Consider the following 27,908-nt stretch of genomic DNA (forward strand, 5'->3'; position numbering starts at 1 on the left):
TGTGGGACATCATTGACCAGCAAGAAATCTCCAGCATGAAGCTTTGCAAACCACTTTTGACACCTTCTCCATACACTTTACAAATCTTTATTTGTGTTTCAGTTGAGTTTTTACCTTTCTTGAAATAATAAAGCATAATATGCCAAAATGTTGCATATGACAGTAATGGGGCAGGGGAATGGGGACAACTGTAACAGAGCAACCATAAAAGAAGAAAACATTGCATATCTCTTTCCATTTCCAATAATAAAATGGCTACACCAAAATTCACCCATTTTGATTTTTTTCAATGCACCCCGATATGACAGCTATCACAATACAATCTAACAAAATTATTTTGAATGAAGTTAAAGACAGCTAAGCACTACTAGAGCCATTTTATGAAAAATGAATGAACTTTTTGGGCAACTCAATACATGCATTAACTCATTATTACTCACAATAACTCTATGAGGTAGGTATCGCTACTATACCCATTTTACAGGGAGGAAACCAGGGCACAGTACAGTACCACTTTTAGTTGTACCTGGAAGTGTTTCTCATTTCAAACACTTAACATTGCAGAAGAGAGATAAGATATATTCAAATATTAACAACCACTCTCACCGCTTCCCCACATATTCACCTAAAAGCTGCCTTTATCCTAAATATTTATTTCCACTTTGTTCCAGTTGGCATCCAAGCTACTTTAATGTCACCTATTGACCAGCACAGGGAATTGAATTCTTATCTTTGCTATAATCTCATTTCTCCTTCTAGAGGAATTCTGTCCTACACCATTTTTTCTCCTCCTAGTTTAAAAATATCCACTTTATTCCATATAACACTTAACACATATTATTTGCATCTGAAGAAGAGGCAGTTTATGAGATTTATCTACAGTACCACACTTTCTCTAAGAAATGTAGTCTATCCATTGTGAAATTTCTAACAGTTGATTCCATACACATGAATATGTTTCTTTGCTATAGAAAATCCAAGTGGAGTAAAAAATGAAGATGTGTATAAGGGTTCTTGGGAAAAAGGATGACACTCTATACACTTAGTTTTCTGCTCTGTCTGAACCTCACATTCATCTCCTGCATTGTCTAATGTGCATGATGTTGTTTTCTCTGAGTTACTGCAGGATAAGGTCACTGCCTTTGTATGAGTCTTCATTCAGTGCATAAAGTTCTGTGATGGCTTCATTAAAAGTGGTTTCAGCCAGTGTGCAGACAAGCTCTGGGTTGTTAAGGATCTCATAGTAAAGTATAGAAAAGCTAAGAATCAGCCCAAAGTTTATTGGGTGTGTGGGTTGCATCTCTTTTAGGTTTACAGCAAATGCTATTTGGGAAGCTCCATGGGAATGACCTATAGTTTGTTTTTGATCATCCCCTCATGCAACAAAGGTACCAGAAGTAACCTCCATTTTTAGATAAAACTTTCTGGGTAATTTACATTGGTTATTCAAACTCTCAGGATGGTGGTGCAGAAAGATCTCAGTTTAGACTTTACTTTCTCCAGAGTTCTTAATCAGATGTAACTCCTTGTTGGAGGTATTGGTTTTCTGCTTGCAGCTCCAGATGACCATCTAGGAAGACCTGTGGCTCCCAGTGACGTTTCTATAGGCCACCAAGAGCAAGCTGTGCTCTCATTTGACAACCGTAGTGGGTCTTCATCTTGGTTTCAGCCAGAACTGTGGTTTCTTCAGGCATAAAACAATTTCAGCTGGGTGTCCAGAGGTCTCCAGAAAGAAAGTAGGTTGTGTCCATTTTCATTCACTACACAGCCATGGCTATAGCTAGAAATAGGAAAACAGTTCTGCTGTTGCTCACACCAGTTGCCAGAGGGGAAACCCTAATGGGGCTGAAATTCCAGCTTCACTCTCTGTCAGTCCCAGGAACAATTATTTTGTTGAGCCGTGCTAAAACCTGCAAAATTCTCCCATCCGGCCATTTGATGGGGGTTCACAAGGAGACCGGTTAAGTGGTAGGCTTTTGTGGTCCCAGTTCTCTACTTCTCTGTCATACTAGGGACACCAAGTGAGAAAGAAAAGATGGCACATCTGTCAGCTGCTGAACTTAGAGCTTCAGTGTTTTCTCACTACCACCCTCCAAGCAGTTTCTAAGAAGAAAAAAAAAAATAAGTCCCTCCTTTATTGAGGGCTATCTTTTTCTGTTCCATTATTTTTGACAATGGCAGAGCCAAGGCATACTTGGGAATTGCCAATGCAATAATTTCATCAGTGTTCCTTCCACAATTCTTTGATAGGGAACTTTGACAGTCCCTCCATCTAATGTAAAGTGTTTTTGCAAAATCAGCATTATGGCTTCTCTTCCGACTAGTTTGAAGCCTCTAATACACCCTAAATAGAATTTCTAGACATGCTTTTACCTCCTGCAGAACTTCAACAGAAAAATGACTCAAAACAGGGGTTTCGCTAAAGCCCACCCATCCTTTGAAGGCTTCATTTCTCTAAAGTGAATAGAATTAGAGGTGCCTCAGTCTCATCTCCACACTTTGCACTCATCCAGGAGCAAGAGAACCCTGCATCAGAGCCCGGATTCTTGATTTGCTTACTTCAAGTGGTGTTCTTTGCTGATGTTCTTTGATGTCAGGACCTTTCTTAGTTTCACTACTGAGTTTCCTTCTCTAGTGAGCTTCCTTTATTTTAGTGGGTATAGGAATGGGAAGGAAAGTATTGATAATGTTTTTACCAAAATTTTTCCTACCATTTCCTTTTACAAATAAAGAAAAATTGGTTCGGGACCACCCAGGGACGCATGTGTTATTAGCCCTGGCTGGTGTAGCTCAGTGGATTGAGCATGGGCTGGGAACCAAAAGAAATTGCAGCCTGGAGAGATAAATGATGTGGTCAGATCCATACAACAGAGTACAGGACTGAACTCTGGGCTCCTGTTTCATAGACTAATGCCTTATTTTTCCTGTTTTTTTTTAAACAATATTGCAACAGTTTGAAAAATTTATTTACATTTTAAAATATTTGATATTTAAACGACATTACAGATTCAGCTAATGGCTTCCCCTCAAAAGTAAATTATTATTTAAATCAGGTTTTCTATGAAAAATGTATTTCTAAACACAAACATTCAATTTCCTTGTTGTCTTAGTCAATCTGGGCTATTAAAATACCATAGACTGAGTGGCTTAAACAACAGACATTTATTTTTCACTGTTCCAGAAGCTGGGAAGTCCAAAATCAAGGCGCCAATAGACTTGGTGTCTGGTTTGGACCCTCTGATTGGCAGATGGTTATTTTCTTACCACATGCTCATATGGAGATTAAGAGAGGGAACCTCATAAGAAGATCTCTTCTTATGAGGGCTCTAATCCCATCATGAGAACCCCACCTCAGGCCCTCATCTAAACTTAATTATCTTCCAAAGGACACCTCTCCAAATATCATCACATTGGGGGTTAGGCCTTCAACATAGGAATTTTGGAGGGGCACAAACATTTAGTTCATAGCATTTACAAATCTTTGGAATAGCATGTAACACCTTGCAAAGATTTCAGAACAACAGTTGAATATTGTAAAATTTTTACATGGAAACAAAACCATTCAAGGCTTTCCTCTGAAGGGATAGTTCACACATAACAGGTAAGGGAATGTGATGGAAAGAGAATAGCCTGTTCCATCATCAGCCCACAGTTTTTTTGTTTGTCTTTTTCAGCTCATGGTTTTAGTTCAGTGTTCAGATCTGTACTCTGGGTAACTCAAATTACTCATCTCATTAATATGCTCTTCTAATCATGCTCTCCTTGTTTCTGTTGCTGTAGCACCTATCTTCTATCAGGAGAGGTATTAAAAGTTACAAATAAAATATTGTTCAGTCATTTTATAATATTAAATTATATGAATGCTAATTAATAATAACCAGGACAAAAGTTCACAAGTTAGGAGGCATTTCTCCAATGTGATGCTGTGGAGAAGCAGGGGAAAGCTCCTCTTCAAACATGTTGGGATTTCCTTGGAAATAATAATAATAAGAGCTACCAGAGCTACCATTTACTAAGTACTTACTTTATGTCAGCCCCTGCTCTACTACACTTCACAAACATGCTATTTAATCTTCACAATGAGCCTATGGGAAGACATAACTTTGCAGGTGAGGAAACAGAATCTGAGAGAGGTTAGCATATTCCTGAAGTCACATCGCTAGTGGGAAGAAGTCCTAGAATTTAAATCTAGGTCAATCCAATGACACAGCTGAAACATTTAACTATCATCTGTCCTAGAATTTGGTGCTTTCTTGTTTCTAAACTCTTGGTCCATATGCTTCCCATGCCTTGCAAATCTGTTTCTTAGTCTTCTGGGAAATTAACAATTAGCTATTGGATCACTGCCTCGTCTTCCAACTCAGAGTAATAAAGACTTTGGTGTGAGTCAATCCTATGTTTTCACCCTCAGCCATTCATGATTTTCTTATTTCCATTCTGAGTCTGGGTCCTGTTGTCCCATCTCTATATGAAGTCCATTCTTCATTCCATCTCTCTAACTGAGCCACTCACTTAAAGGAAAGCTTAAAGACACACCACCCAGCAGAGGTTTCTGACTAACTGTTCCCTAAACCGCCCTTCCCTTCAGCACTTATTCATCATGTGGGCCTCTGCTTTGTCTTTCCCTTGTGTGTTTTGTTATCCTGTTTCTTTAAAATCATCAATGCCTTGAAAATAATTATTATTGTATTAGTGGCTTTTGGGTAGTTTTGGTAAAAATATGTAAGATTATTAAAAATAAAGTTTAAAACTTGTTAGAATTTACATTTAAAAAATTGATTGAAATTTGAAAAGACAGTCAATCTAAATAATAAACTTTAAAATAATAAATTAATTAGCCATTGTATCAGGGGAGTAAATTATGTGACCTTTAAGTTTTTGTTTTTGGGGGTGTTGGTACCTATTATACCATTATTACTCTAGTACTGACCGAGAGACAGAAAACAGTGGGATAACACATCTGAGCAGGCTTCAGACCTGCTTGTAACCAATAGGATACCTCTGAGGCTTGGTCATTAAAAGTGATGCAGCCACTGTTTCCTTGACTGGAAAGGAACCCTCTCCCTCACAACCCTGAACCACCACATAAGATATCTGAATATCCTGAGGCCATAATGCTATGAGAACACCCAAACTAACTCATACAGAAAGGCCCCATGAGGAACCCTGAGACTCTATGAAGAGGATGAGATGCCCATTCATCCCCCAGCTGCAACAGTGCTCCACCCCCTGGCCTGATCTGCTGTGACAGCTTCAGTCACTGTTTGATATCACTGAAGGTCCCAGGAACTTGATTCATACAATAGAAACCCTAAGAATATTCAAAGGATTGTTGTTATTGTACTCCACTAAGTTGTAAGTAGTTTGTTACAGAGCAATTGTACCTACATGAGTATTATTAAATGAAGTAAGCAAGGACTGGAAAGACCTGGGAAAGAAAGATCTGAAAAGGAGAAAAGTTTGTGCTTTGGTAGTTTTTACAGAGCTAATTATAGCGTGTCTCATATAGCAAATGGATTTCTGTGTGTGTGTGTGTGTGTGTGTGTGTGTGTGTGTGTGTGTGCGCGCGCGCGCACGCACACCAAACTGAGGAGGGTTTGCCAATCTGCATGCTCTACTTCGGGAACTTCAGAAAAATAGTTTACCTAGGAATTCTAGTTGTACTAGAATGCAAAGGTCTAAAGGAAGTAATACTTACTACAAGATAGTGATGAAACAAAAAACTATATCCACCCTGCCCGTGTTTCATTTCTTTAAAGCCAGCCTGACTATATCATCCACCCGCTCTCAAAAGCAGCCTTGAATCAGAGTTTGCAACCACTGTACTGGCATTGCCTTCACCCACAGGCCTAGGCCTTGTCCCTCCCCAGGCTCCTTTTTTAGAAATATGCTGCAGAGGTCTGACTTCTAGAAAGAGACTGCCTGGTTTTGAATTCTTGCCTCCTCATCTATTAGGGATGTGTCCTTGAGGGTCTAACAACTGGGAAATTCTTTTTAAGGAAAATATAAAGAGAATTACCAAGAGCCCACAGGTCTAGGAAAATGAGGAAATGATTAAGAGGAGCTTCAGTGAGTGAGAGATATAGGACACCATGCTGCGTGGCATGGGCCCAGCCCCTAGTGGCAAACATTTACTGTAAAGTAACTTCCTAAAACCCATGCTAAACCTTCCAACGACCAGTGTAACTGGTCCAACCACTTTTGCCTTTTCATTTGCAAATATCCCTCTTTTGTTATGTGATTAGTGGCACTGACCCCTTTGTTTTCTGTAAAAGGTAACCACCTAAAGTAACCTGTGTATGGTAAATGAGGACCATAATGTAATGTGGGGAGAAACCCAATAAAGGTGGGTCATGGCAAGGACCACGGCTTTTGCTCCCCTTGAGAGAAAAACTATGCTGTCCCTTTTTTTCCACCAGACTCAGTAGTCCATGTGAATGTCTCATTTCCTCCATAATGACATGGACACTGAGGGCCAGTGTCCACATCAGTTGGCACATACGAACAGGGACCCAGGGCTTCGAGCAGTCATCATTGTAGACAGCACACCAACTTGGTTGGAGTACACATGCATTAATCCAGGTAAGGGCTGAGGACCCTGAGTGCTGTTTGGGAATGTCATAAGGGGTATTTGATTACAGAGGAAAAAAGTTTTCTTCCTAGGTTCCCCTCTCTTGTGACCACTTTGCAACTGTACCTTCTTTAGCAAGCAGGGGCCTTGCTCCCTCTCCCAAGCTTTTGTCACAATCTCATGGGTAAGAGCCACAAAGGCACTCGCTGCAACACTGTAAAAATGTTACCGAACAAGAGGTCCAAGGGAGGGGTAATACAATATTTGGCCCACCCAGGGATGCTAAAAACTGCTGTACAACAGGGGCCCCTCCCAAAAACAAAATACTAATATTTACTGGGCTCTTCTGTCTGCCGCCAATTGAAAAGACATCTCTCAATGCCAGAGATTTGTGAAAAGGAAACAAAATGTTTATTTAATGCTATTTAGGCTTAATGCCTCCACTAAAATACCAGAGTCCTTTAGGGTATACACCTACCCCTACACAGCTCCCCTCTCCCACTGTCCCAACTCCAGGTACCGTAAATCAGGAAAAGAGCACATGTCTGTGTTGCAGACCGCTGGCACGGTCAGCTGTGTCACCATGCAGGCAGGATCTCTCTCTAGTTAATCTAAAAGTTATGTGGCACCCTCTCACGGTCCACTGGCAAGAGTTCTTTGTACCCAGTTCCAGTCAAAATCTCTCCTGCTTTCCAGGCCACTCGGCCAAAGGGGGCACCCCAAAGCCGCGTGGGCCTCTTCTACCAAAGCTGCAGTGTTTCTCACTCCACCAAAAGCATGTGGCTTTCTTCTTCACCTGGCTGCAGGGACCTCCATTCTGGCAAAGCTGCCTGGTTTTCCCTTTTACCTGGGCAGTTATTTCCTCATGTCCCGGAGCCAGTCTTTTCCAAGCTCCCACACACCGGCCTTCTCACTCAGGGCCACAGCCCCTCGTTACCATCCTCAGTCCCAGCCACTACCTTCTCTCTCTCCCTCCAAACTTGGCCACAGCTATTTAACATATCTATGAAACCAGTTAAAGGTTATAGATATGTTAAATAATCATTCCAGAGGTTAGCTGCAAAACTGTTGCTATGCAAAATAGCTCTCAATGGCCCTGCTCCATTTGTCCCTTCCCCCTGGGGGGAGGGGTGAGGACATCCTATATGTCTCTCCAATATTCCTATACACTTCGAATTCTGGACACCATTCCAAATCTTTTTTTGGGGGGGCCCCCCCTTGGCTGCACCCTGTATCAAAAACACCCACAAGCTGATCCCCATGGCAAAACCCCCAACTAGGTCTAGGCTTGTGAGAAAGAGCAAAGATTTTCCCTTTAATCAGCTTTTAAAACATCAGTTAGTTACAGGACAGTTTACAGGCATCTCAGCAAATTCTTTTAAGCTGCCTCTTGAGGCCCCTTCAGTTTTGCCTTTTCCCTCCATCAGCCGGCATAAGGATTTAAAGGTGCAGGTGGAGAAAAAGCACTATTGAGACTGGTTTTGTAATCACTGTACTTGCGGCAGTAGGAATTTCAGAAAAAGATTCTTTTATTTGTTAAAAATTTTCTTTAGAGGTTTCTGTGAATCCTCAACCATGGGGAACAGGATTTCTGGAGAACAGGAGCAACGTTTGAAGCTAGTTCAGCAGTTTTGGGGCTGCTGAATGTCTCCTGGATAAGGGATCTTTACATTTTGGAAGTGGGAAGAGAAGGGACCAATGCACACTAGCTAGGCCCTTCTCCTGGTTTGTGCCAGCTGTTGAGAGTCACATGGCCTGCCTGGTGGCCTAGGCAGCCACATGAGTGAGCTCAAATTAGGGCTGCAGGGGCTTGCGCCTGCATGCCGGCAGCCAGTAGAATGGAGGCTGCGTCTCTCGGCTGGGACAAGCAGCGGTGCAGATGGGAGATTGGTTTTCCTCACCTCCCTTTTTCTCCAGTGGGAACTGGGGGAGAGGCTTCCCAGTGCCTGGCAGTGGGTGCAATCCTGACATGCCCGTGCAGTTGCAACCAGCAGGGTGTGGTGGCATGCTCCTGTAGTCCCAGCTACTGAAAGGCTGAGGCAGGAGGATCACTTGAGCCTAGGAGTTCTGGGCTATAGTGCGCTATGCCCATCAGGTGTCCTTGTTGTAGACGATCGGTGGGTAAATACACACTCTCGGAGTCCGGAACCGAATTGATAAAAATTTTAATGGCCAAAGATTTTTCCTGCGCAGGGGCGAACTTCCCCAACTGTGACCAAAGTCACGTAGCTACTCAGAGCTACAAAATGGAAGTCGCGCCTGGCTTACAGACTACTGGGTATTTATATTTTCTAGCAAGCAAGCAAAGGCATACAGAAGCAGAGGTGGCGGTTAGCTATTGGCTTATTTAAAAACGGCGAGGGTCCCTGATTGGTGGGTGCTGCTGCTGGCGGGCACTTTCTGGCGGGCCGGGTTAGTTACCTTATTTGGCTAGAATTTTAAACCCAATTGTTCCCGGATGTTTGTTCATTACCCTGTTCCAGGAACTGCAGATTTGGGTTGGGTAATGCCCTAGTTGTAATTTTCCTAGCTGGGTATAACATCCTCACTAAGTTTGGCATCAATATGGTGACTTCCCGATAGTGGGGGCGGGGGAGGGCGCACCATGTTGCCTAAAGAGAGGTGAACTGGCCTAGCTTGGAAACAGAGCAGGTCAAAACTCCAATTTTTAAAAAGTAAATGTATTTGCCAGTAGAGAAAAAACTGTTTCTGAAAGTTGTGAATGTGTTCATAAACTTGTCAGTCTAAAGCATGCTATAAGTGGGATGGGGGGTGAGAAGTGTTAAATATTAAGAATCCTCCTTGTTTATGCCAGAGCCATGACCTTTATTGTAAAACTCAAATATAGGTGTACTGTTGTTACAGGAAAATGAAGCAACCAGACACCAAGGGATTCTGGAGTACAAGGTTTATTAACGTGTATGAGCCCAGAGGAGTAAGTCTCCAAATTCGGAGCCCCAAACAAAGGATTCTTGGGGTTTATATAGTCTATGGGGTCTTCCTGTCTATGTAGCAAAGGGGGATACAGAAGCAGAATGCGGAAATTAGTTCTAGCTACGTGGCAGAAGCAGAGTACAAAGGCTAAATGTGAAAATTAGTTTTAACTGCGGGGGTGCTAGCCCTAGCCCTTGTGAATATGCTGCTGTTTGCTTTTCCCAGATGGCCTTATCACTCTCCCAGGGTGCTTGGGGTTTGGGTGAACAAAGGTTCTTTTTTAAAAAATTTTTTTAATTAATTAATTTTATTTATTTATTTTTAAATTTTATTTTTTTTACAAAGGTTCTTCAAAGCTTCCCATATAATTCCCCCCTTTTATGTTAAACAACACTAGAGCTTGTTTTAGCATAACAATATTCTTCTTGTAGGAATAAATAAGTCCCTTCTTTTGATGCTTGACAGTGCTGTTGACTGCTCTAGCATCACTTTATGGTTATTCTTGTACGTCGGGGGCTGTTGTAATATCTGATAACGGTATCACTAGAGGGACAGGATCCTGACAGTTGCCCTGTGGGTAACTGTTGCTTCTAAGTTCCGGAATATGATCTGCAGGGTACGGGGGCTGAAGTTTACAGGTCCCCCCTTTCTCTGGATTCAGAGTATTAATGAGGTTTCTTTCCCTTCTGGAATTATATACAGGACAATGGACGAAGGTCTCATCTTTTTGTAACTGCTTCCGGCTGGACATGGATGTCGTCCTACCTACCCTTGGGTCAGGGGTACCCTGAAAGAGGGGGAGTCGCAGCTCGGAGGGAGTCCTTCCTGCAAGGGGAAGGACCTTACAGGGTCCTGGTCAGGTTGTATTCTGGAGGTGACAGATTAGGCAAGAAATTGGAAGTACAATTAAATTATAACTATTAAATGGCAAAGGCAGGGACTTCAGTAAAGAATGGCTTATCTGGAGGAAGGTGTACAAGGTATGCTACACCTATCCAAGACTCTTGTGGCCTACTATACTTCACTCGGACTGAGGGGAATACATTAAGATTTCCCTCCTTTCAGATTTCTGAGCCCTTTCTGTCCAAGCTATCAAGGCAGAAAAGGGAAAATCAGTTCTAAAGTGAAGCCCACAGACTGCCCCAACCCTTTATCAACCTAGCTACTTAGTTGAATCAAACTGTTGAGTCTCAGGGGGGTGACAATAAAGATGGGCTCCTTAAGTGAGGCCTATATTGTAAGTAATCATCTATAGGCATAGGCAGGTCATAGGCATACACCCTATGAAAACATAAGAACACACAGGTTAATTCATACAACAATCTCTAAACCAATCTCTGCACCTATGAGACTGTCTTTTGGGTAGATATTCCATTGTAAGGTCCTTCCTGCAACAACATTTAACAGTGGCAATTTGACAGGTCCTTTGCACCTGTAAATTGTACATCTTCGGTGACATCACAAACCTGGTTTCAACTCTTCAATGAAAACAAACTTTCAAGACAGCTGTGCCATTCTGATGTCCAATACTGAGCATAGTGATTTTCCTTGAGCTATAGTTTTTCTCCTTAAGATCACCCTCACTGTTATTATAGGGACTACTTTGGATCCCGCTTTTGATTTTGACTGTTCGTTTGCATAAACACATCAAGAGCAGCCTGGATCACTTATGATCTTTAAGTCTGCTTTGTTGGAATTTAAACAGGGAACACTTAGATTGAGTTCTCAGTCTGCCCCTCAGGGCACAGAAGCAGAGCCACACATCTGCCATCTAGCTTTGCCTGTACCAGTCATTTTACTCAATTCTTGAGCCTCTGTTGTGCTTACAGGTTCATTTTTAGTCATCTTTCAGGAAAGCAACCTTTATTCCTTCCCTGGAAAGGCTGGCATGAACTGCAAAACTAACCAAATTACCAGGCTTTTCTAGTGGACATTTGATAGCTTCACAGGTCAATCCCAGTTCCTCAGGGCTTTCTGGTAATGACTAGAACTTATACATGACTCCTTTAGGCATGCCATTCTAGTCAAAGGCCTGCTTAATAAAACTACTGCTAAAGACTGGTCTTATTGGTTTTATGCAAAGAAACCTTAAGTTATTATTTATTCCTTCAGAATGCCAAATTCTGGAGGGATAAGGTAGGGAGAAAATATAAAGCATGATGGAAAATCCTTTTCTTTCTGATACCTACTAAAATTGCATCTTTGTGCCTCATACCTTCTATTACTAACCCTATATAATTCTTTTCTAAAGCTTTCATAAACATCTGTAACCTTTTACACACCCTCTTCTGTCTGCACAGCTTTCCATAGACCTTCAGCAACATCCAAAAAACTTTTACATCCTTTCATATACTTCTTTATTTACAAATCTTATGCTTTATATTGTTCATTTTCTTACAGAGTATGAAGTTTCAAACTTTTCTGGAATCCTCAATTTTCTTTCTCAGAGTAGATACAGAGGAAAACCCAAACACAGAGTTCTGAAACAATACACAGGTAGAGGCATTCTCTTGCACCAATGCGTCCACTGGTGCCTGGCAGAGACATGCTCCTTCAGGCCCGGTCTCGTGGCAGAAACATGCTGCTTTGCCTCGGGCTGAAATACATATCAGCCCCTAATGACCCTTCCTGGGCCCCGGGAGGCAAAGGCATCCTCTCCAACCGGCTACAGTGACCTCTTCTAGGTCTTCAGGTACACAGGGTTTCTGATCAGAAACAACCAATGGCAGAGAAATTCGTTCTTTTCCCACAAAACTAGAAAACAAGTAGCTGAGGTTTCCTTTACTCTAGGTTTAAAACTTTCATATCCTTTATACATATATATATATATATATGTATATATATATATATACTCATCTAGATTTAATTATTACTCTCTTTTAATTTCAGTTCCTTTTCCACACTGGGAAGGACTATACTTAAACTCAGAGCTTAAACTCAGTATGTGGAAGATACCTAGCACTTTAGGTATCTTCTACTAAAAGTCCCTAGATTTACAGGGACATTTGCACCTTTCTGAAGCTTAGACCTTGCAAATACCCTATAAATCATATGGTCACTCTTGGACCTCAGTTCATGACCTTCAAAACCAGAGCCATTACTATTAGAACCAGTTACACAGAGAACCTGACTGCTGCAGTGCCCACACAGCAGTAGCATGCAGCCTATAATCTGAAGAGAAGCCTTATCCAGGTCTAAGATGGCGACGCCCATGCATGCTCTGTCCTCCACGTTGGGCACTCATGTGGCTTATCTATTTTACCTACAATGGCAGTACCCCAACTCTGGTTCTGCCCACCTGCGAAGGTTCCAGGGCTCCAGTTTCAGGAACTCCAGAAGCCCCAAGGCCCCTTCTACCTGTGGGTGTGGAGGCACCACAAAGCCACTCTCCACCTACTGGGGGTGGTTTACTGAGGTTGCAGTCACCAGTGGAGGTGGGGCAGAGGTCCCACCCACCTCTGAAGGTGGGGGCCCCACGGCCCCGTTTTCGGGAGTCAAGGAAGCCCCTGCCAACCCCTGGGTTGGCGGGTGAGCAGAGCCCAATTGCAGAGGCTGCGAATCCATGGTGGAGACTTCTCCCACCTGTAGGGCAGGAGAAGCTGTAGTGGGCCTCACTTCCCCAATGGGCAGAGTCACTACTGGAGTTCCTGCTCTCTGGGGTCCCCCATTGTCTATTCTGAGGATGGGAGGAAATCTCTTAAAGACTAATCCACACAGGGCACAGCCCTAAGGGCTAGGGGCACTCCCAACCCTAAGCAGTGCCAGCAGCAACAAATCAGTCCAGCCTCCTAGTGGAACCCAGCCAAAGCTTCCTCAAGAGTCTGGTCCACACACTCCACCCTTCAGGGCTCTGTGGTCAGCACTCAGTGTGCCAACCCTGCCCAGGCCTGCATCCCTTCTTCAAGGACACCCTGCACCCTGTCCCAGCCAGCAGCTCGAACAGCTGACAAGGGCCCTCCTGGTACTGCTCTGGAGTTGGTGCGGCTGAAAGGAGGTTATCTATACACCAATAACACTGGGTCAGTCTCCTTCTTGGTAAATGATTTTAGATCTCTAGCTAGGGCCTCTCCAAGGGGAGTGGGAGAGTTTTTGTAGCCCTGTGGCAGTCTGGTCTGGGTCTAAGCCAGCTAATCTGAGGACTGCAGGCGCTTGTAACCTAGGTCTTTGTCACCTGCCAGTGAGCTTTTCTTCTTTTCTTTTTGGGGCACTCTCTTTTCTAGTACCCCTTCTCTCTGCAGTAGGAGCACTGGTCTCTCAGCCTTAAATGGCCTTTCTTCCCCTTTTCTGGACATCTGCACTTGGGGCTGCTAGGGCAGTTGCGCAGCCTCTGGCTGAGGCAAATCCTGGGGTAGACTATTCGCTGCAGTTGGAACAGATGGGGGCGGTGTGTCTGGGCCTATCAGCGCTGCTGGCACCACAGGCAGAGGCCTGAGATATGGGGGAGGGAGCTGCAGTAAGTCATCCTGGGGGGGGGGTGTCCCTAGTATATGGGATCTCCGGTCCTCGGGCCACTAGGACACAGGTCTGGGGTCAGGAGGCTCCTTTCCCACAGCCCACTTTGGACTTCTCCTTCTGGCCTGCAGTCTCTATTTTCTTTTCTTAGGCAATCTGGTGGCTCCCTGCTCCTGGGAGGTATCTGGTTTCCTAAAGGACCCACTGCCAGGGCTGCCAGCACAAGCTCAGGAGGTCTTTACAACTCGCTCCTGTTTCAATCATGGGGCTTGGCTGGGGCAGCCCTGCTTGTCTCTCTGGCAACCCCTTTAGCAGAACCAGGTGCAGGGGGCCATGTGGGCCTCAGCCACCTCCTGTCCCTCCATCGGAGGGGGGTGGTTCACTGCTCTGTTATACTGGGCATATTTTAGAGAGGCCAACCCCTTTGAGCAGGGTCTCTACTCTACCGCCAGAGACCAGCAGGAGCTGGAATCTAGGTTACAGATGAGGGTCTTTGCTTCCCCGTGTCTGGCCAAGAGTTTTCAGAGCATATAGGGGAGGCAGACTGATAGGCGGCTCTTCCTCTGGCTCTCCTTTGAAAATGGGGCAGCGTGTTCCTCTTGCCCGGGCAACTAAAACACTGGATTGTTCCACTTTTTGCCTACTGCCAGCCTTTCCCACTGTCTTAGGCTTCTGACCTGCACCCTGACAGCATGTCCTGCACTAATTCCTGCCAGCAGTCTGTATAAACATACTGATATGGGTGTCCTGGCTTGCCTGTTACTATGAGGTGGACGGCCCTGATTATACCTAAGTTCAGTGTTCCTTCAGGGGGCCAGCCTACTCCAAATGTTGGCTACTTAGAGGTACAAAAGACCTCTAACTGACCGGCATCTATGCTCCTGGCCCCAGAATCAGTCAGAGATTTGCAGCATGCAATCTAAAACAGTGGAAGGTCCCCTGCCCATGGTGATCCTCCCAGAACGATGCAGACAAACAAAGGAAAGGGGGTTTCATTTCGCCCGCCTGGCCTGCTCCCTCTCGGGATGAAGTCAGTCTTGGCTATGGTTGCCCCAGCAGAATTTGGGGTTAGCTGCCAACCGTTAAGCAGTTATGACCTGACACAGGAACCGCAGGTTGGGACCCACTCTTGCTCCATAGGACCAGCCTGTGGAGCTACAAACACAGTCACTCACACTTTCACTCCCAAACACTCCGAGTTTAAACAATCCCTCCCCAGGTGAGGGCTTGGTGGCCAGACTGGAACCAACCTAATTCCTGGTTTGAGAGGTGATCAGTCTCTCTCCGGTCTTAGGTCTAATCCCTGGGGCCCTTACCTATTTGGCGCCTTTGTGGTTAGGTTGTAGTCCAAAACCCTCGCTTCCCGCTTGGAGTGTGGGCCCTCGGCCATCACCCCAACCGGATGGGCCTAAGAAATCTTAGGGCACATGCACCCCTGCTTCCCCAGTTGGACCTCTGGCCACCTCCTTGCTTATCCAGTCAGCGGCAAGTCAACCCGAATTTGTGTAAGGTCGCCTCCTGGCTAACGCACCAAATGTTAAAGGAAAATGAAGCAACCAGACACCGAGGGATTCTGGAGAATGAGGTTTATTAACATGCACAGACCCATAAGAGTCAGTCTCCAAATTCTGAGCCCTAAACAAAGGATTCTTGGGGTTTATATAGTCTACGGGGTCTTCCCATCTACATAGCAAAGTGGGATACAGAAGCAGAATGCGGAAATTAGTTCTAGCTACGTGGCAGAAGCAGAGTACAAAGGCTAAATGTGAAAATTAGCTTTAACTGCGGGGGTGCTAGCCCTAGCCCTTGTGAATATGCTGCTGTTTGCTTTTCCCAGATGGCCTTATCACTCTCCCAGGGCGCTTGGGGTTTGGGTGAACAAAGGTTCCTCAAAGCTTCCCATATCACTGTCTCCCAGGGAGAAGTAGCCCTTCTCCACAGAAGACTAAGTACTACTTTTTAACTCAGTACCTGTAAACACTGATTGTTTCCTTGGGGAAGGACTGGTTATTCTCTTGAAGGGAATGGTTAGTCAATCAAGTCACAAAGGCCTTTGGCACTCAACCATTTTTGTCTAAAACATATTTTTTTCGGAGAACCACTCCCTGATCTTTCCCACTTTTCTTGAAAACTCTGAACCTAGGAGCTACCAGGTCCTGAGAACAACAGGGCCATTAACTTGGTGCTTAAACTCATTGCAGCTTGCAGAAACAGTAGGGGGCCTGTCTTTCCAAGACCTTAGCAATGCACCCCCCATTTATAGGAGTTAATCCTCAAGGACTAAGTTCTCAAATAATTTGGCAAACAGATGTCACTCATTATGCTTTCTTTGAAAAATTCAGATACGTTCATATGTCTATTGATTCTTACTCTGGTGCCCTACATGCATCTGTTTTAATAGGAGAATCTGCTAAAAATATATAAGCCCATTGGCTTGAATCATTTAGAATGGCCTCAGCAAATTAAAACTGATAATGTCCCTGGATACCTTGTACATTCCACTCAGGTTTTTCTTCAGCATTGGAATATCCAACATAAAGCAGGAATACCTTAAAATCCAACGGGTCAGGCAATTGTAGAATGGGCTCATCATGCTTTTAGAAATCTCTTTTTTTTATCAGCTCAATTCTTTTTTTAAAATTTATTTTTAAACTATTTTTCAACTACAGTATTCTTTCTTTTACTCGCTTTCCAGCCCACCCCCCATGCCCCCACCTCCATCCCCTTTACAACCCCCTTAGTAGTTGTCCATGTGTCCTTTATGCTAGTTCCTGTAAATCCTTCCTTTCCCCCCCTAAAATTCCCTCCCCTCTCCCCTCCAGTCACTGTCCCCCTTTTAGAAATCTTAAAAAACAGAAAAGGAGGGAGTCATGAGTCATTCCCCCCAAAATTTGATTATGTTAGCCCTGTTTACCTATAATTTTCTAAATTGTGATGAATCACTTTGTACTCCAATTGAGAAACATTTTCAGAAAAAAAAGCCAAAGTCATCTTATCCTCAGGCTTTATATAGAGATTCACTGGGAGATGGCTCTTGGCAGGGCCCTGTAGACCTCTTATGTTGGGGAAGAGGGTATGCTTGTGTTTCCATTACCACAGGTCCTGTCTGGTTACCAGCCAAAAAAGTAAAGCCTTATCATAAGCAGGACAGACACCAATCTCTGCTACCTGAAGACGAGAACCAATCAACTTGCAGCCCATGTGGCCCAGCTGACACTGAACAACCAGAAGGAACACAGACACCATGGCATCACACGTGGGTCTGGGTCTGCCAACAGAGGAGAATGGGGCCTGCCCCAGTGACAGGGGCTGAGGCTCAGGCACCTCCTATAAAGGGTAACAACTTCCTAATATCCCATAATGTTTAATGGTTGAACACTAAAAACTGTTTCAGTAGACTGAATTTACAAGTTTGAGTCCTAGAAGCCCTTGGATGCCCCTTTGTCTTAATCCTTGTTTGTGCTTTATGATGTATAATGGGGGTTGTTTTCTTGAGATCCCATTAAGGAACAGCAAATAGTAGGTTTCACAGCCTTAACAGCTACAATTGCCTTTACAATAGAAAAAGGAGAGAGATTAGATGTTGGGAACTGCCCTGCCTGGTTTCAGAAGCTGTAACCCCCCATGGCTAAGGCTGAGTAAGAGCCCAAGGGACCTGCTTCATCTGGGTCTGTTCTGCCATGAGGACCTGAACCACTGAGGAGACAAAGCTTATCTTCCTGGCAGGAACACCGCCTTTTCCCACTTTACTTCACCCTGCCTGGCCCCCAGTGCTTGGTCGGTTAGCCAATGATAGGTAAGATCCCTCAAGGGAGGGGTGACCTAAGCTAGGAATCACTACATGGAGGCCTCCAGGGAAGAAATTGAGGGGATGTAGAAAAAGAGGGTAATGGACCCTCGCCCCTCGACTCTGACATAGCCTGAGTACTCTTTTTGTCTGCAAGAAGTCTCCTAATCTCTCGGCTGTCTTACTTCCTGCTCGGCCTAAGCCTGAAACAATGCCAAGGTGGGTGCGGCCCTGTGCTGGAAAGGGCAGGTTCCTCGGGGCAATGAAGCCTAAGAAAGAAAGCATAAAATCCTATGAAACCTACTTTGCTAGCACCCTCAATTAAAATGATAGCCTCATAGCAGTCTAGGTACAATGCAGGCCTGATTGGAGGGAGAACCTATCTGTGGGCGTGGGTCCTGTGTATCTCCAAGTGGGAGCTGGGCCCACACCATGCAGAATGGTCTCCTATATTTCCCCCCTTGTTTTTTAGTTAGGACCACTATAGATCCCACAAAGCTTGCTACTTGCTGGTCTCTCACATGACCCTGGGAAAATAATTCACAAATATGTCAAGGCACACAGAGCATTATTATAATCAGTAAGCTATCAGAGGTTCCAAAGACCCACATGCTCAGATTAGGCCGATCAAACATATTCATGCAGTAATGATCAAATAGGTAATATTCAAAGAACTCCTAGGGCCTATTTTGAGTCGGGTCAAATAGCTAAAGAGCCACAAAACTTTGGGGAAACAAACTCATTTCAGGCTTGGACCCTTATCATTTAAATTGAGGGTATTAGCAAAGCAGGTTTCACAGGATTTCATGCATGCTTTCTTAGGCCTGATCACCCTGGAGAACCTGCCTTTTTCAGCACAGGGCCATACCCACCTCCAGCATTGTTTCAGGCTTATGTTGAGCAGGGCAAGTAAGGCAGCCAAGAGATTAGGAGACTTCTTGCAGACAGAAAGAGTACTCAGGCTATATCAAAGCCTAGGCCCATCACCCCCTTTTTCTATAGCCCCTCAAGTCCTTCCCTGAGGGCCTCCTTGTGATCATGCCTGTCTTAGGTCATCCCTGCCTTGAAGAATCTTACTTATCATTGGCTAACCATTCATGCACTGGGGACCAGGCAGAGTGAAGTAAAGTGGGCAGAAGCAGTGCTCCTGCCAGGGAGATAAGCTTCATCTACTCATTGGCTTTGTTGATGGGAGAGACCTGGTTCTTCTTACTGACACAAGTAAAGACTTGCATATCAGCAAATCTAGTAGCATGCAATTAATTTATTAGTGGCCTGTTCCCATGGAAGAGAACAAGGCTGGGTTGAATACGAGGTAAAAGACAAAGTTTCAGGACAAAGCAGGATGACAAAAGCAAGAGCGGCTGAAGACCAGGGTGGCAAGCACCTGGGCAGCCTAAGGCTGGTGGCCAGAGGCCCAGTGGCCCAGGAACCAAGAGAACCAAGAGCCCCTGAGTGAGAGAGAGAGAGAGAGTCCTTTGTTCTGGTGAGGACTTACATAGTTGGTGAGATAGGAGGAAAAAAGTTACATATTAATTAATGGGTAAATGTGGTGACAGCTTTCCTTGGGAATGTGATGACCCAAACATAGCTATGTGTGGGGGTCTATTAGCCTGAATCCTTATCTCACTCCAGACCCCATTTGTTCATCTTGTTGTAAAACAAATACATGACAGGAAGCAGTTAATTTAAATTGGGGCACTTTCCAAAGTTATTTATGGGCTCTTTCTGTAAGCATCAGGGACTCCCTCATAAAACAGATAGTGACTAAAGGTAAGCAATTCACCAAAGTTGTTTTATGGGCTCTTTCTTGGGCACTGGGGACCCTCTCCTACATTTAGGCCTTGAAATGAAAGCACAGTTTCAAGGGTTTCTTTCCCAGATAGTGAAAATGCTACATAGAATTTCAAGATCTTCCCTTCTTTCTTGCTAACATAGTGTTTCTTGTGATGTTGGAACACCTGGCAATATTTTCAGACCTGTCTCAGGATTCCTGAATTAGCATGTGAGACTTGTCTTCGTCCTCTTCTCTGCCTTAGTTTACTATTTATTCTAACTAATTGGTAAAATACATTTTCTGGCAACCAGGGTGCTAAATGGTGGCCAGTAACAGTATTGCAGTCTCAGAGTTCTTCCTATGCTCTCTCCTGCCTCAGCTTAGGATCCCAAGGTCTCTCACTCAGCCTTAGCCATGGCGGGTTACAGCTTCTGAAACCAGGCAGGGTAGTTCCCAACATCAAATTTTCCCCTTTTTTGTTTGTGAATGTAATTGTAGTTGTTAAGCCTATGAAACCTACTATTTGCTGGTCCTGAATGAGATCTCCAGAAAACAAACTTTATGTTCATTGTAAAGCACAAATAAGAACTAAGACAAGGAGGCATCCAAGGGCTACCATGACCCAAACTTGTAAATTCAGTCCATTGAACCAGTTTTTAAGGTTCAGGCATTGTAGATTATTGTGGGGGGTCTGGAACACTTTTTGTTCGGTAAGGCCTTTGCTCGAGCATTAAGAGACTTCATGTCCCTGCATGTGGTGGGGACACACCTAAAGGGAATATTATAGGGCACTGTAGGGTAGTTGCCTTCTGCAGGAGGCACTTGAGCCTCAGCCCCTGTCATTGGAGCAGGCCCCATCCTCCTCCGTTGGTGGACCCAGGCCCATGAGTGATGGTGTGGGTGTCTATTTTCCTTCTGGTTGTTCAGGGTCACCTGGACTGTCTGGCCTGCTGCTTGATTGGTTCTCAACTCCCAGTAATGAAGCTTGGTATCTATCCCACTTGTGATAAGGCTCTACTTCTTTGGCTGGCAGCCAGATAGGACCTGTAGGAATGGAATCACATGGATACCTTCTTCCCCATGTTAAAGACATCTACAGGGCTCTGCCAAGAGCCATCTATCTCCCAGTGTATCTCTATATAAAACCTGAGGGTAAGGCAGTTTTGATTCTTTTATCTAAAAATGCTTCTCAGTTGAAGTACAAAGTGATTCATCACAATTTAGAAAATTATATGTAAATATGGCTAACATAATCAAATTGGGGGGAGGATTCATGACTGTTCCTTTTTTGTTTTTTTAAGAAGATTTTAAAAAGTATAATGAGCCTGTTCTACAATTGCCTGACTGGTTGGATTGTAAGGTATTTCTATTTTATGTTGGATATTCCAATGCTGAAGAAAAACCTGTGTAGAATGGGCAAGGTACCCAGGGCCATTATCGGTTTTAATTTGCTGAGGCCATCCTAAATGTCTTAGGCCTCAAGCCAATGGGCTTGTATATTTTTAGCAAATTCACCTGTCAAGGCAGATGCATGTAGGGCACCAGAGCAAGTATCAACAGAAATATGAACATATTTGAATTTTCCAAAGGGAACATAATGAGTGACATCTGTTTGCCAAGTTATTTGAGATCTTAGTCCTTGAGGATTAAGTCCTGTGCATGGGGGTGCCTTGCTAAGGGCTTGGCAATCAGGACATTCTTTAATAATTTTCTTAGCTTGGGAGCAAGGAATATTAAATTGTTTTCAGAGTGCCTTGCTGTTCTGATGAAAAAAACTGATGAGAAGCTGCTGCTTCCTGGAATGCAGTAAGGACACTTACTAAGGCTTCTGCTTTATTGTTGCCATCCATCAGGGGGCTGGGCAAGCCTGAATGGGATCAAATATGAGTAATGAAGAAGGGGCGTTCTCATTTGTCAGGAGGGACTATAGGGTCAAAAATAGGTTAAGTAGATTTGGGTCAATAGAAGTCTTAATTAATGACAGATCTAGATGTAGAATGGTATAAATAGTATTTTCCTGAGTCACAAACTATATTCAGAGGTTCTTGGGATTGTTGTTGCAGGGCCATGATTTCAGCAAAAAGCTCAGCTCTTTGAGTAAAGGAATGTCCTGAGGATACAAAACTCCAGTTTTTGCCCTCTTGCAGCCCATCCGATTTTTCCAGACCCATCACGAAACACAGTTCTTGTCCCAGTTATTGGCATTGGGCTGACTTTTTCTGCTAGCCTTATTTGAAGGAATGAAATGTTTTGAAGCAATTTATCTAAGGGCAGGTTAATTTCTAGTCCTCCTACAAAGTCAGCTATGGCACACTGAAATTCTAAAAATTGAGCTGCTGATTGTTGTAAATAGACTTGTGTTAAGGAGACGTGAATAAAGGCAGGATCATATCCAAATAACTGCTGTGTTCACCCACATCCTGTTATAATAAGATGGCACAACGCAGTTATATAGGTGGTAATAGTACATTGTGGTTGATGAGACAGAAAAAGCCACTCTATCATAGCTAAGTGGGGTGATAGTTGTCCTATAAGACTCATAGAGATGTCTAAGGTTGAGAAACAGAAAACCTGGAGAGGAAACTGTGAATTAATTCTAGCTAGTTGCCCCTGCTGAATATGTTGATTTATTATAGTTAATTCTTGTAGGGCTTCGGAGGACAGTTTTCTGGGGGAATTAAGATCCGGGTCCCCTTTAAGAGTGTAGTGGCCTGCCCAGGAGGGGAGCTCGCAGCTGAGTCAATAAAATCAGGAAGAGCAAGTAATTAAATAACTGGGAAGTAAGAACAAAAGAATTTTGTATTAACTCCTATCAGCAGTTCCACTTTCTTGCTTCTGTAAACTGCTTCTTGCTTACACACCAAAAGTACTGGTCTGAGTGACAGATCGCCCCCTCACCCTATATAAGCAATTGCTCCCCACTAATCAGGGCCCAGAATTTAGAGACTGTCTCCTCTGGGTCCAAGTGCATAAATAAAGTTCCACTCTGTACACCCGAAAGCGGTTGAGTTGTTTTCTGTAACAAGAGCATTCAATAAATGAATTAATTGTTGGGTAGGTATTCCAAGACTGGATTGTACTCAGCTGATTGCTCCCAGGAGTTGTTGGAGGTGATTAAGAGTCAAATCCTTGGGTGAATTAACTTGAAGGACTTGAGGCTGAATTGTCCTATTAAAAAGGATGTAGTCTAAATATTCCCAAGGTTCTGAATGCTGGATTTTTTTTCTGGAGCAATTACTAGCCCAGCAGAGGCTACAGAATTTTTAAGAAGGGAAGAAATTTTTGCTAAAATATCTTGTGAAGGAACTGTGATCAGGATGTCATTCATATAATGATAGATAATTGAATTAGCAAACTGATTTCTTACTGGCCGAATAGGTGTATGAACCAAATGGTGGAAGATAGTTGGGCTGTTAAGCATTCTGAGGCAAAATTCTTCATTGAAATCAATGTAAAGGCTGAGAATCATTAATGACTGGGAGGGAAAATGCGAAACACTCTTGATTCTTTTCTGCTAAAGGGATTGTAAAGAAACAGTCCTTTAGGTCAATAACTAAAAGTGGCCAGTCCTTTGAAATGCAAGCTGAACTGGGGAGTCCCGGCTGCAGGGGGCCCATAGGCTGGAGGGATTTGTTGATTTTTCTTAGATCATGAATAAGCCTCTATTTGCCAGATTTCTTTAGTACAACAAAAATAGGCGTATTCCAAGGGCTGTTAGAGGGGTCAATATGACCTGCTTCTAATTGTTGTTTAACTAAAAGGCAGGTGTGTTCAAGTCGCTATCCTTTAAGTGGCCACTGATCAACCCATATCAGTATATTGGAGAGCCAGGTAAGTGGCAGGGGAGTTATAAGAGCAGTGGCCACTAGGAAAAATGTGGCAGAGAGATTTGCATCCCCCACTGACTGAGGAGATGGCAGCCTCAAATATTAAGGGGCATAGGCAAGATACGTGGTCAAATTCTCCCTACCTGTCCTTCTGGTCCATAACATTTAAGTGACCATACACTGACTCATGGTTGAGAATTTCCTCCAACACCTGTTACCAGCATTGTGCTATCTGCTAGGGGCCATCCTGGAGACCAAAATTGATTTGAGATAACAGAGCTGTCGGTTTCCATTTCTATGAGGCCAGGAAAGGTCTTATCCTTTATCTTTATTTGTAAGATTGGTTTATATCATTTAATCGGTTCTGTCCAAAAAACTGATTGATTGTCTGTACTACCAAAGCCTCCCTCTCCCCTCGCTGTATTCTGAGTCTTTGAGATTATATAGGGGAGTAGGAGTAGCTGGGCAATACAAGTTTGGGCAGGAATAACATGATAATCAGAAGCTTTAAGCATGATTTTAATTTCCCCATGATAGCCTGAGTCAATGACCCCTGGCTGAACAAAAATGCCTTTGGTAGTAATACTGGATCTCCCTAAGATTAAACCAGCTGTTCCTAGGGGTAAAGGTCCCCAGACATCAGTGGGAGCTATAATTACTTGATCCTGTTCCTTTAAGATGAGCTTGTTGGTGGTGACCAAGTACAGCACTGTGCTTCCACGGGTGACTGAACAAAGGTCAGGAACTGTGCATTTTCCTGCATTCCCTGATATTGATTGTGGTTCTGAAAGCTCCAATTGGGGTGGGGGTGCTGGAGCTAACACCCCCTCAGTAGTTTCCCTGAATAGGTTGGTTAGCTGTTTTTGTCAAATTTAGAGCAGTATTCCTTTGCCTGATGTCTGCCCTTGCCACAGTGCAGACAATCCTTTAGGGGAAGCTTTTTATTACCCTTTCCCCTTTCCATTGTGGATGAACAGTTCTTGCACAGGTGACCAAGCTTTTCAAAATTGTAACATCTGGGATCTCCCTTAATTGCAGCAGCTAAGATAGAAGCCTTATGCTGCTCTGTGCTGACCTTTTAGCAAGCGGTAGCAGTAAGCGGTAAGCATTGATAACCTCACTGATGTCTTTGGTGGTAGTTTTCAGAGTTCCTATAATGGTCCTGCAATCTTTGTTAGCATTTTCATAAGCTAGCTGCCACAAAAGAGATTTGGCTGCTCTGTTATTATCTATTTGTCTTTCAACAGCTTCTTGAAGGCAATCAATAAAGTCAATATATGCCTCCGAAGCCCCCTGATGTATATCAGTAAAGGAAGAAATTTTCCTGGCCTGAGAATCAGGCACAGCCTTCATGGCTCTAAGAGCAACTTGAGCACTTCAACTAAAAGCATGAGTATCAAGCCTGGTTTGAGTCATAGCAGAGGCAAAAATCACCAGATCCAAGCAGCACAGGGAGGGTGACAGGAGTATTCATTTGAGCATTCTCTGCTGCTAGGTGCCTGGCTTGCTGAGAGAATGCCGAAAGCCAAACCAAACTGAGCTGGGGTTAAGACTATCCTGGCCAAGCAATCCAGTCACAAGGTGCCATTGTATAGCTGTCAGTGATGGCATGAAATAGCCCATTAGTATAAGGAGCTTGAAGCCCATTTTCTCTAATGCTCTTTTTTAGATTTTGGTAAAAAGAAAAAGGAAGGGGTTCATGGACATTTCTTTTACCCCTGACGATAATGGGGAAGGTTAAAGAAACTTAGAGAACTACAGATTTGTCACTTTTATTAATAGAGTGTGATGCTCCAAAAGTCTTAAATTGTTATTACACATTCATATTCACTTAGACTATATCAATTCAGTTGCAAAATCCATTAAATTATTTGAATGCTTTCCTTATTGGGGCCACGCCTTCCTCCTATAATAGTGCTTTGGGTAAAACTACAACATGCTGGCTTACTCTGGTGGATAAGGATATATTGGTGCCTGGATCTTCACTCATTGTCTGAGAGAAAGTTCATTTACCTGGTCTTTGCTAACAACAAGACCCAAACAAGACACTTTAGAAAAACACTTCAAAAAGATGGGTGAAAACACCATGTTTCCAGGGACATTATGCCTTACAACATTTCATTAGTAATGAACATTGAAAGAGCGTTGAAAGTGCTACAGTCAGAGTTTGCTTAAAACACGCCGTTTACAAAACATGTTATTCCACAGTGATTTGAAGGAATTCTTTCCTCGCATACAAAAGAGAAATGAACCTGGTGATTAACACTCGTCTTCTAGCTTCACATTTTCTTGGACTTTCAAGAACCTGCTTCATTTCAAGTGATGTTCTACAGAGTCCATGAATCTAAAACTCTTCTTCTCTAGGACACAAGAAATACTTTGGTGGAGAGTGTATGCACTGGGTAATTCCCTAAATGGCGCTGCTGTTTTACGCATCTATTCAGCTATTTTGATGGGAGAACTCTATGTCCTATGGGTTTCTCTATCAATCTTTCCTCCAAACACATATGTCTGAAAGATATTCAAACAGAGTCCTGAAAATAGAACATTCACTCTGACAAAACCTCATTTCTTCCTCTAGTAGAGAGAGTCCTCTCATAAGTAGGTCAAGGAAATTTTGGTGCAACACTCACTATATATGAAATGATTTACTCCCGAGAAACTTAGAGAACTCCATATTTGTCACTCTTTATTAATAGAGTGTGATGCTCTAAAAGTATTCAATTATTTCACAATCATATTCACTTAAACCTTTTTAATTCAGTTCAAAAATCCATTGGACCATTTGAATGCATTCCTAATTTGGGCTGCTCTTTCCTCCCATAATAGTGCTTTGGGTAAAACTACACCATTCTAGCTTACTCTGGTGAATAAGGATATGTTGGTGCTTGGTTCTTCACTCATTGTCTGACAAAAAGTTCATTTACCTTGTCTTTGCTAACAACCAGACCCGAAAGAGTCATTTGAGAAAAATACTTCAAAAGGATGGCTGAAAAAGTATGTTCCCAGGGACATTATGCCCTTCAACGTTTCTTTACTAATGAACATTGAAAGAGTGATTGAAATGTTACAGTCAGAGTTAGCTTAAAACACGCCTTTTACAAAGCATGTTATTCCAGAGTGATTTGAAGGAATTCTTTACGTGCATATAAAAGAAAAGTGAACCTGGTGATGAACACTTTACTTAGCTTCACATTCTCTTGGACTTTCATCAACCCTCTTCAGTTCAAGTGATGTTCTACAGAGTCCATGAATCTAAAACTGGTTTTCTCTTTAATACAAGAAATACTTTGGGAGGTCGGGAAGATGGCGTCGGAGTAAGAGGGAGCGGATTCTAGCTCCCGCACTTGTGGGTGAAAATCCTGGCAGATCTATAGAAAAGCAGCGCACTAATCCATCAGTTATCCAGCATTTGTGAAATTGAAAGAACAGAGACTCTGTTGGACGCTGAAACACCAGAAAGCGGCAGGTCAGTGGGGCTTTGGGGTCCAGAGTAAAGACAAAGCAGCGGCGGGGGCTGGTGCCCCAGGCCAGGTGGCCCGGGTGCTGCATCTACAGCCGGGGTCCAGAACCATCGGTCTGAGACCAACACCAGAGAGATCTACCACAGGCGCTTGGGCACCCAGCGGCTCCAGTGGCCACCAGCGTGGGCCAGCAGCTCCCCTGCATCCTGTATAAGCAAAACTGGATAACACCAGGCAGAGACCCGTCTGCTTGCTGGCTTGCATTTTTGGGGAGGGGTACAAAGACACAGGGCCCGGTTCAACTGCAGACTCTGTGATTGCAAGCCTGGGAGGAATCCAGAGACGCATTAGCCTCACGGGTTTGGTTGAGGACTGAGCAGGAATGAGAGACAGGATGTCCGGAAAGTTTTGTTTTGTTTTGTTTTATTGAAAGTGGACTGAGGTGTTCTCCTGCCAAGGCAGATTGGCTTGTTTCCTATCCGGCCTTGCAGCGAGCCAGGGGGAAAGTGGAGGCTTTTGGGGACTAGCCACACGAATGGGAAGCGCCCTGCCGGTTACTCCGGGTCCCAGAAGGTCTGTTGGAAGCGGAGGCCTCTGAGCCAACACCAGGGGACTGGGAAGCCCGCTGCCGGTTACGCCAGTCCCAGAAGGACAAGCTCACGGGCACAGAGAGTTCAGAGAGGTGCCGCAGGACAAAGACGCTCCCTGATGGTTTCCTGCTCGCACGCATAGCCGGACTCTGGCCCGCACTGGCGCAGGGATCTTTGAGCCGGGGCTACTGGTCCTAGAAGCGCCAGACGGTTTCCCGCGCGAGCGGGGGCGCAGAGAACTCTAGGCTGACGCCACTAGGGTCGGGAAGTGCTGGGGCCGGTGCGGACCGAGAAGTGCTCGGGGCTGGCGCGGACCGGGAAGGGCTCGGGGCCGGCGCGGACCGGGAAGCGCTGGTTGCACAGTCCCGGACAGCCCGGGAGTGTGCCCAGCAAGTGCACAGGCACCCACACCCCAATCCGGTAGCCTGGCTAGTGCGCGCGGCGGGTGCACAGGCGCCCACACCCCAAGCTGGTAGCCCGGCTGGTGCGCACACTTGCGCCGGCAT

The 27,908-nt window shown here is 44.2% G+C and overlaps 1 pseudogene; it reads right to left on the reverse strand.

Annotated features, from left to right (window-relative positions):
- Positions 1 to 927: 927 nt before the first annotated feature.
- LOC119055430 (14-3-3 protein theta-like) lies at positions 928 to 15,347 on the reverse strand (annotated as a pseudogene).
- Between the last annotated feature and the right edge of the window lie 12,561 nt (positions 15,348 to 27,908).

The sequence above is a fragment of the Artibeus jamaicensis genome, unplaced genomic scaffold (genome assembly GCF_021234435.1).
Source record: "Artibeus jamaicensis isolate MK-2021 breed Jamaican fruit bat unplaced genomic scaffold, CSHL_Jam_final contig_196, whole genome shotgun sequence".
Classification (NCBI taxonomy): domain Eukaryota; kingdom Metazoa; phylum Chordata; class Mammalia; order Chiroptera; family Phyllostomidae; genus Artibeus; species Artibeus jamaicensis.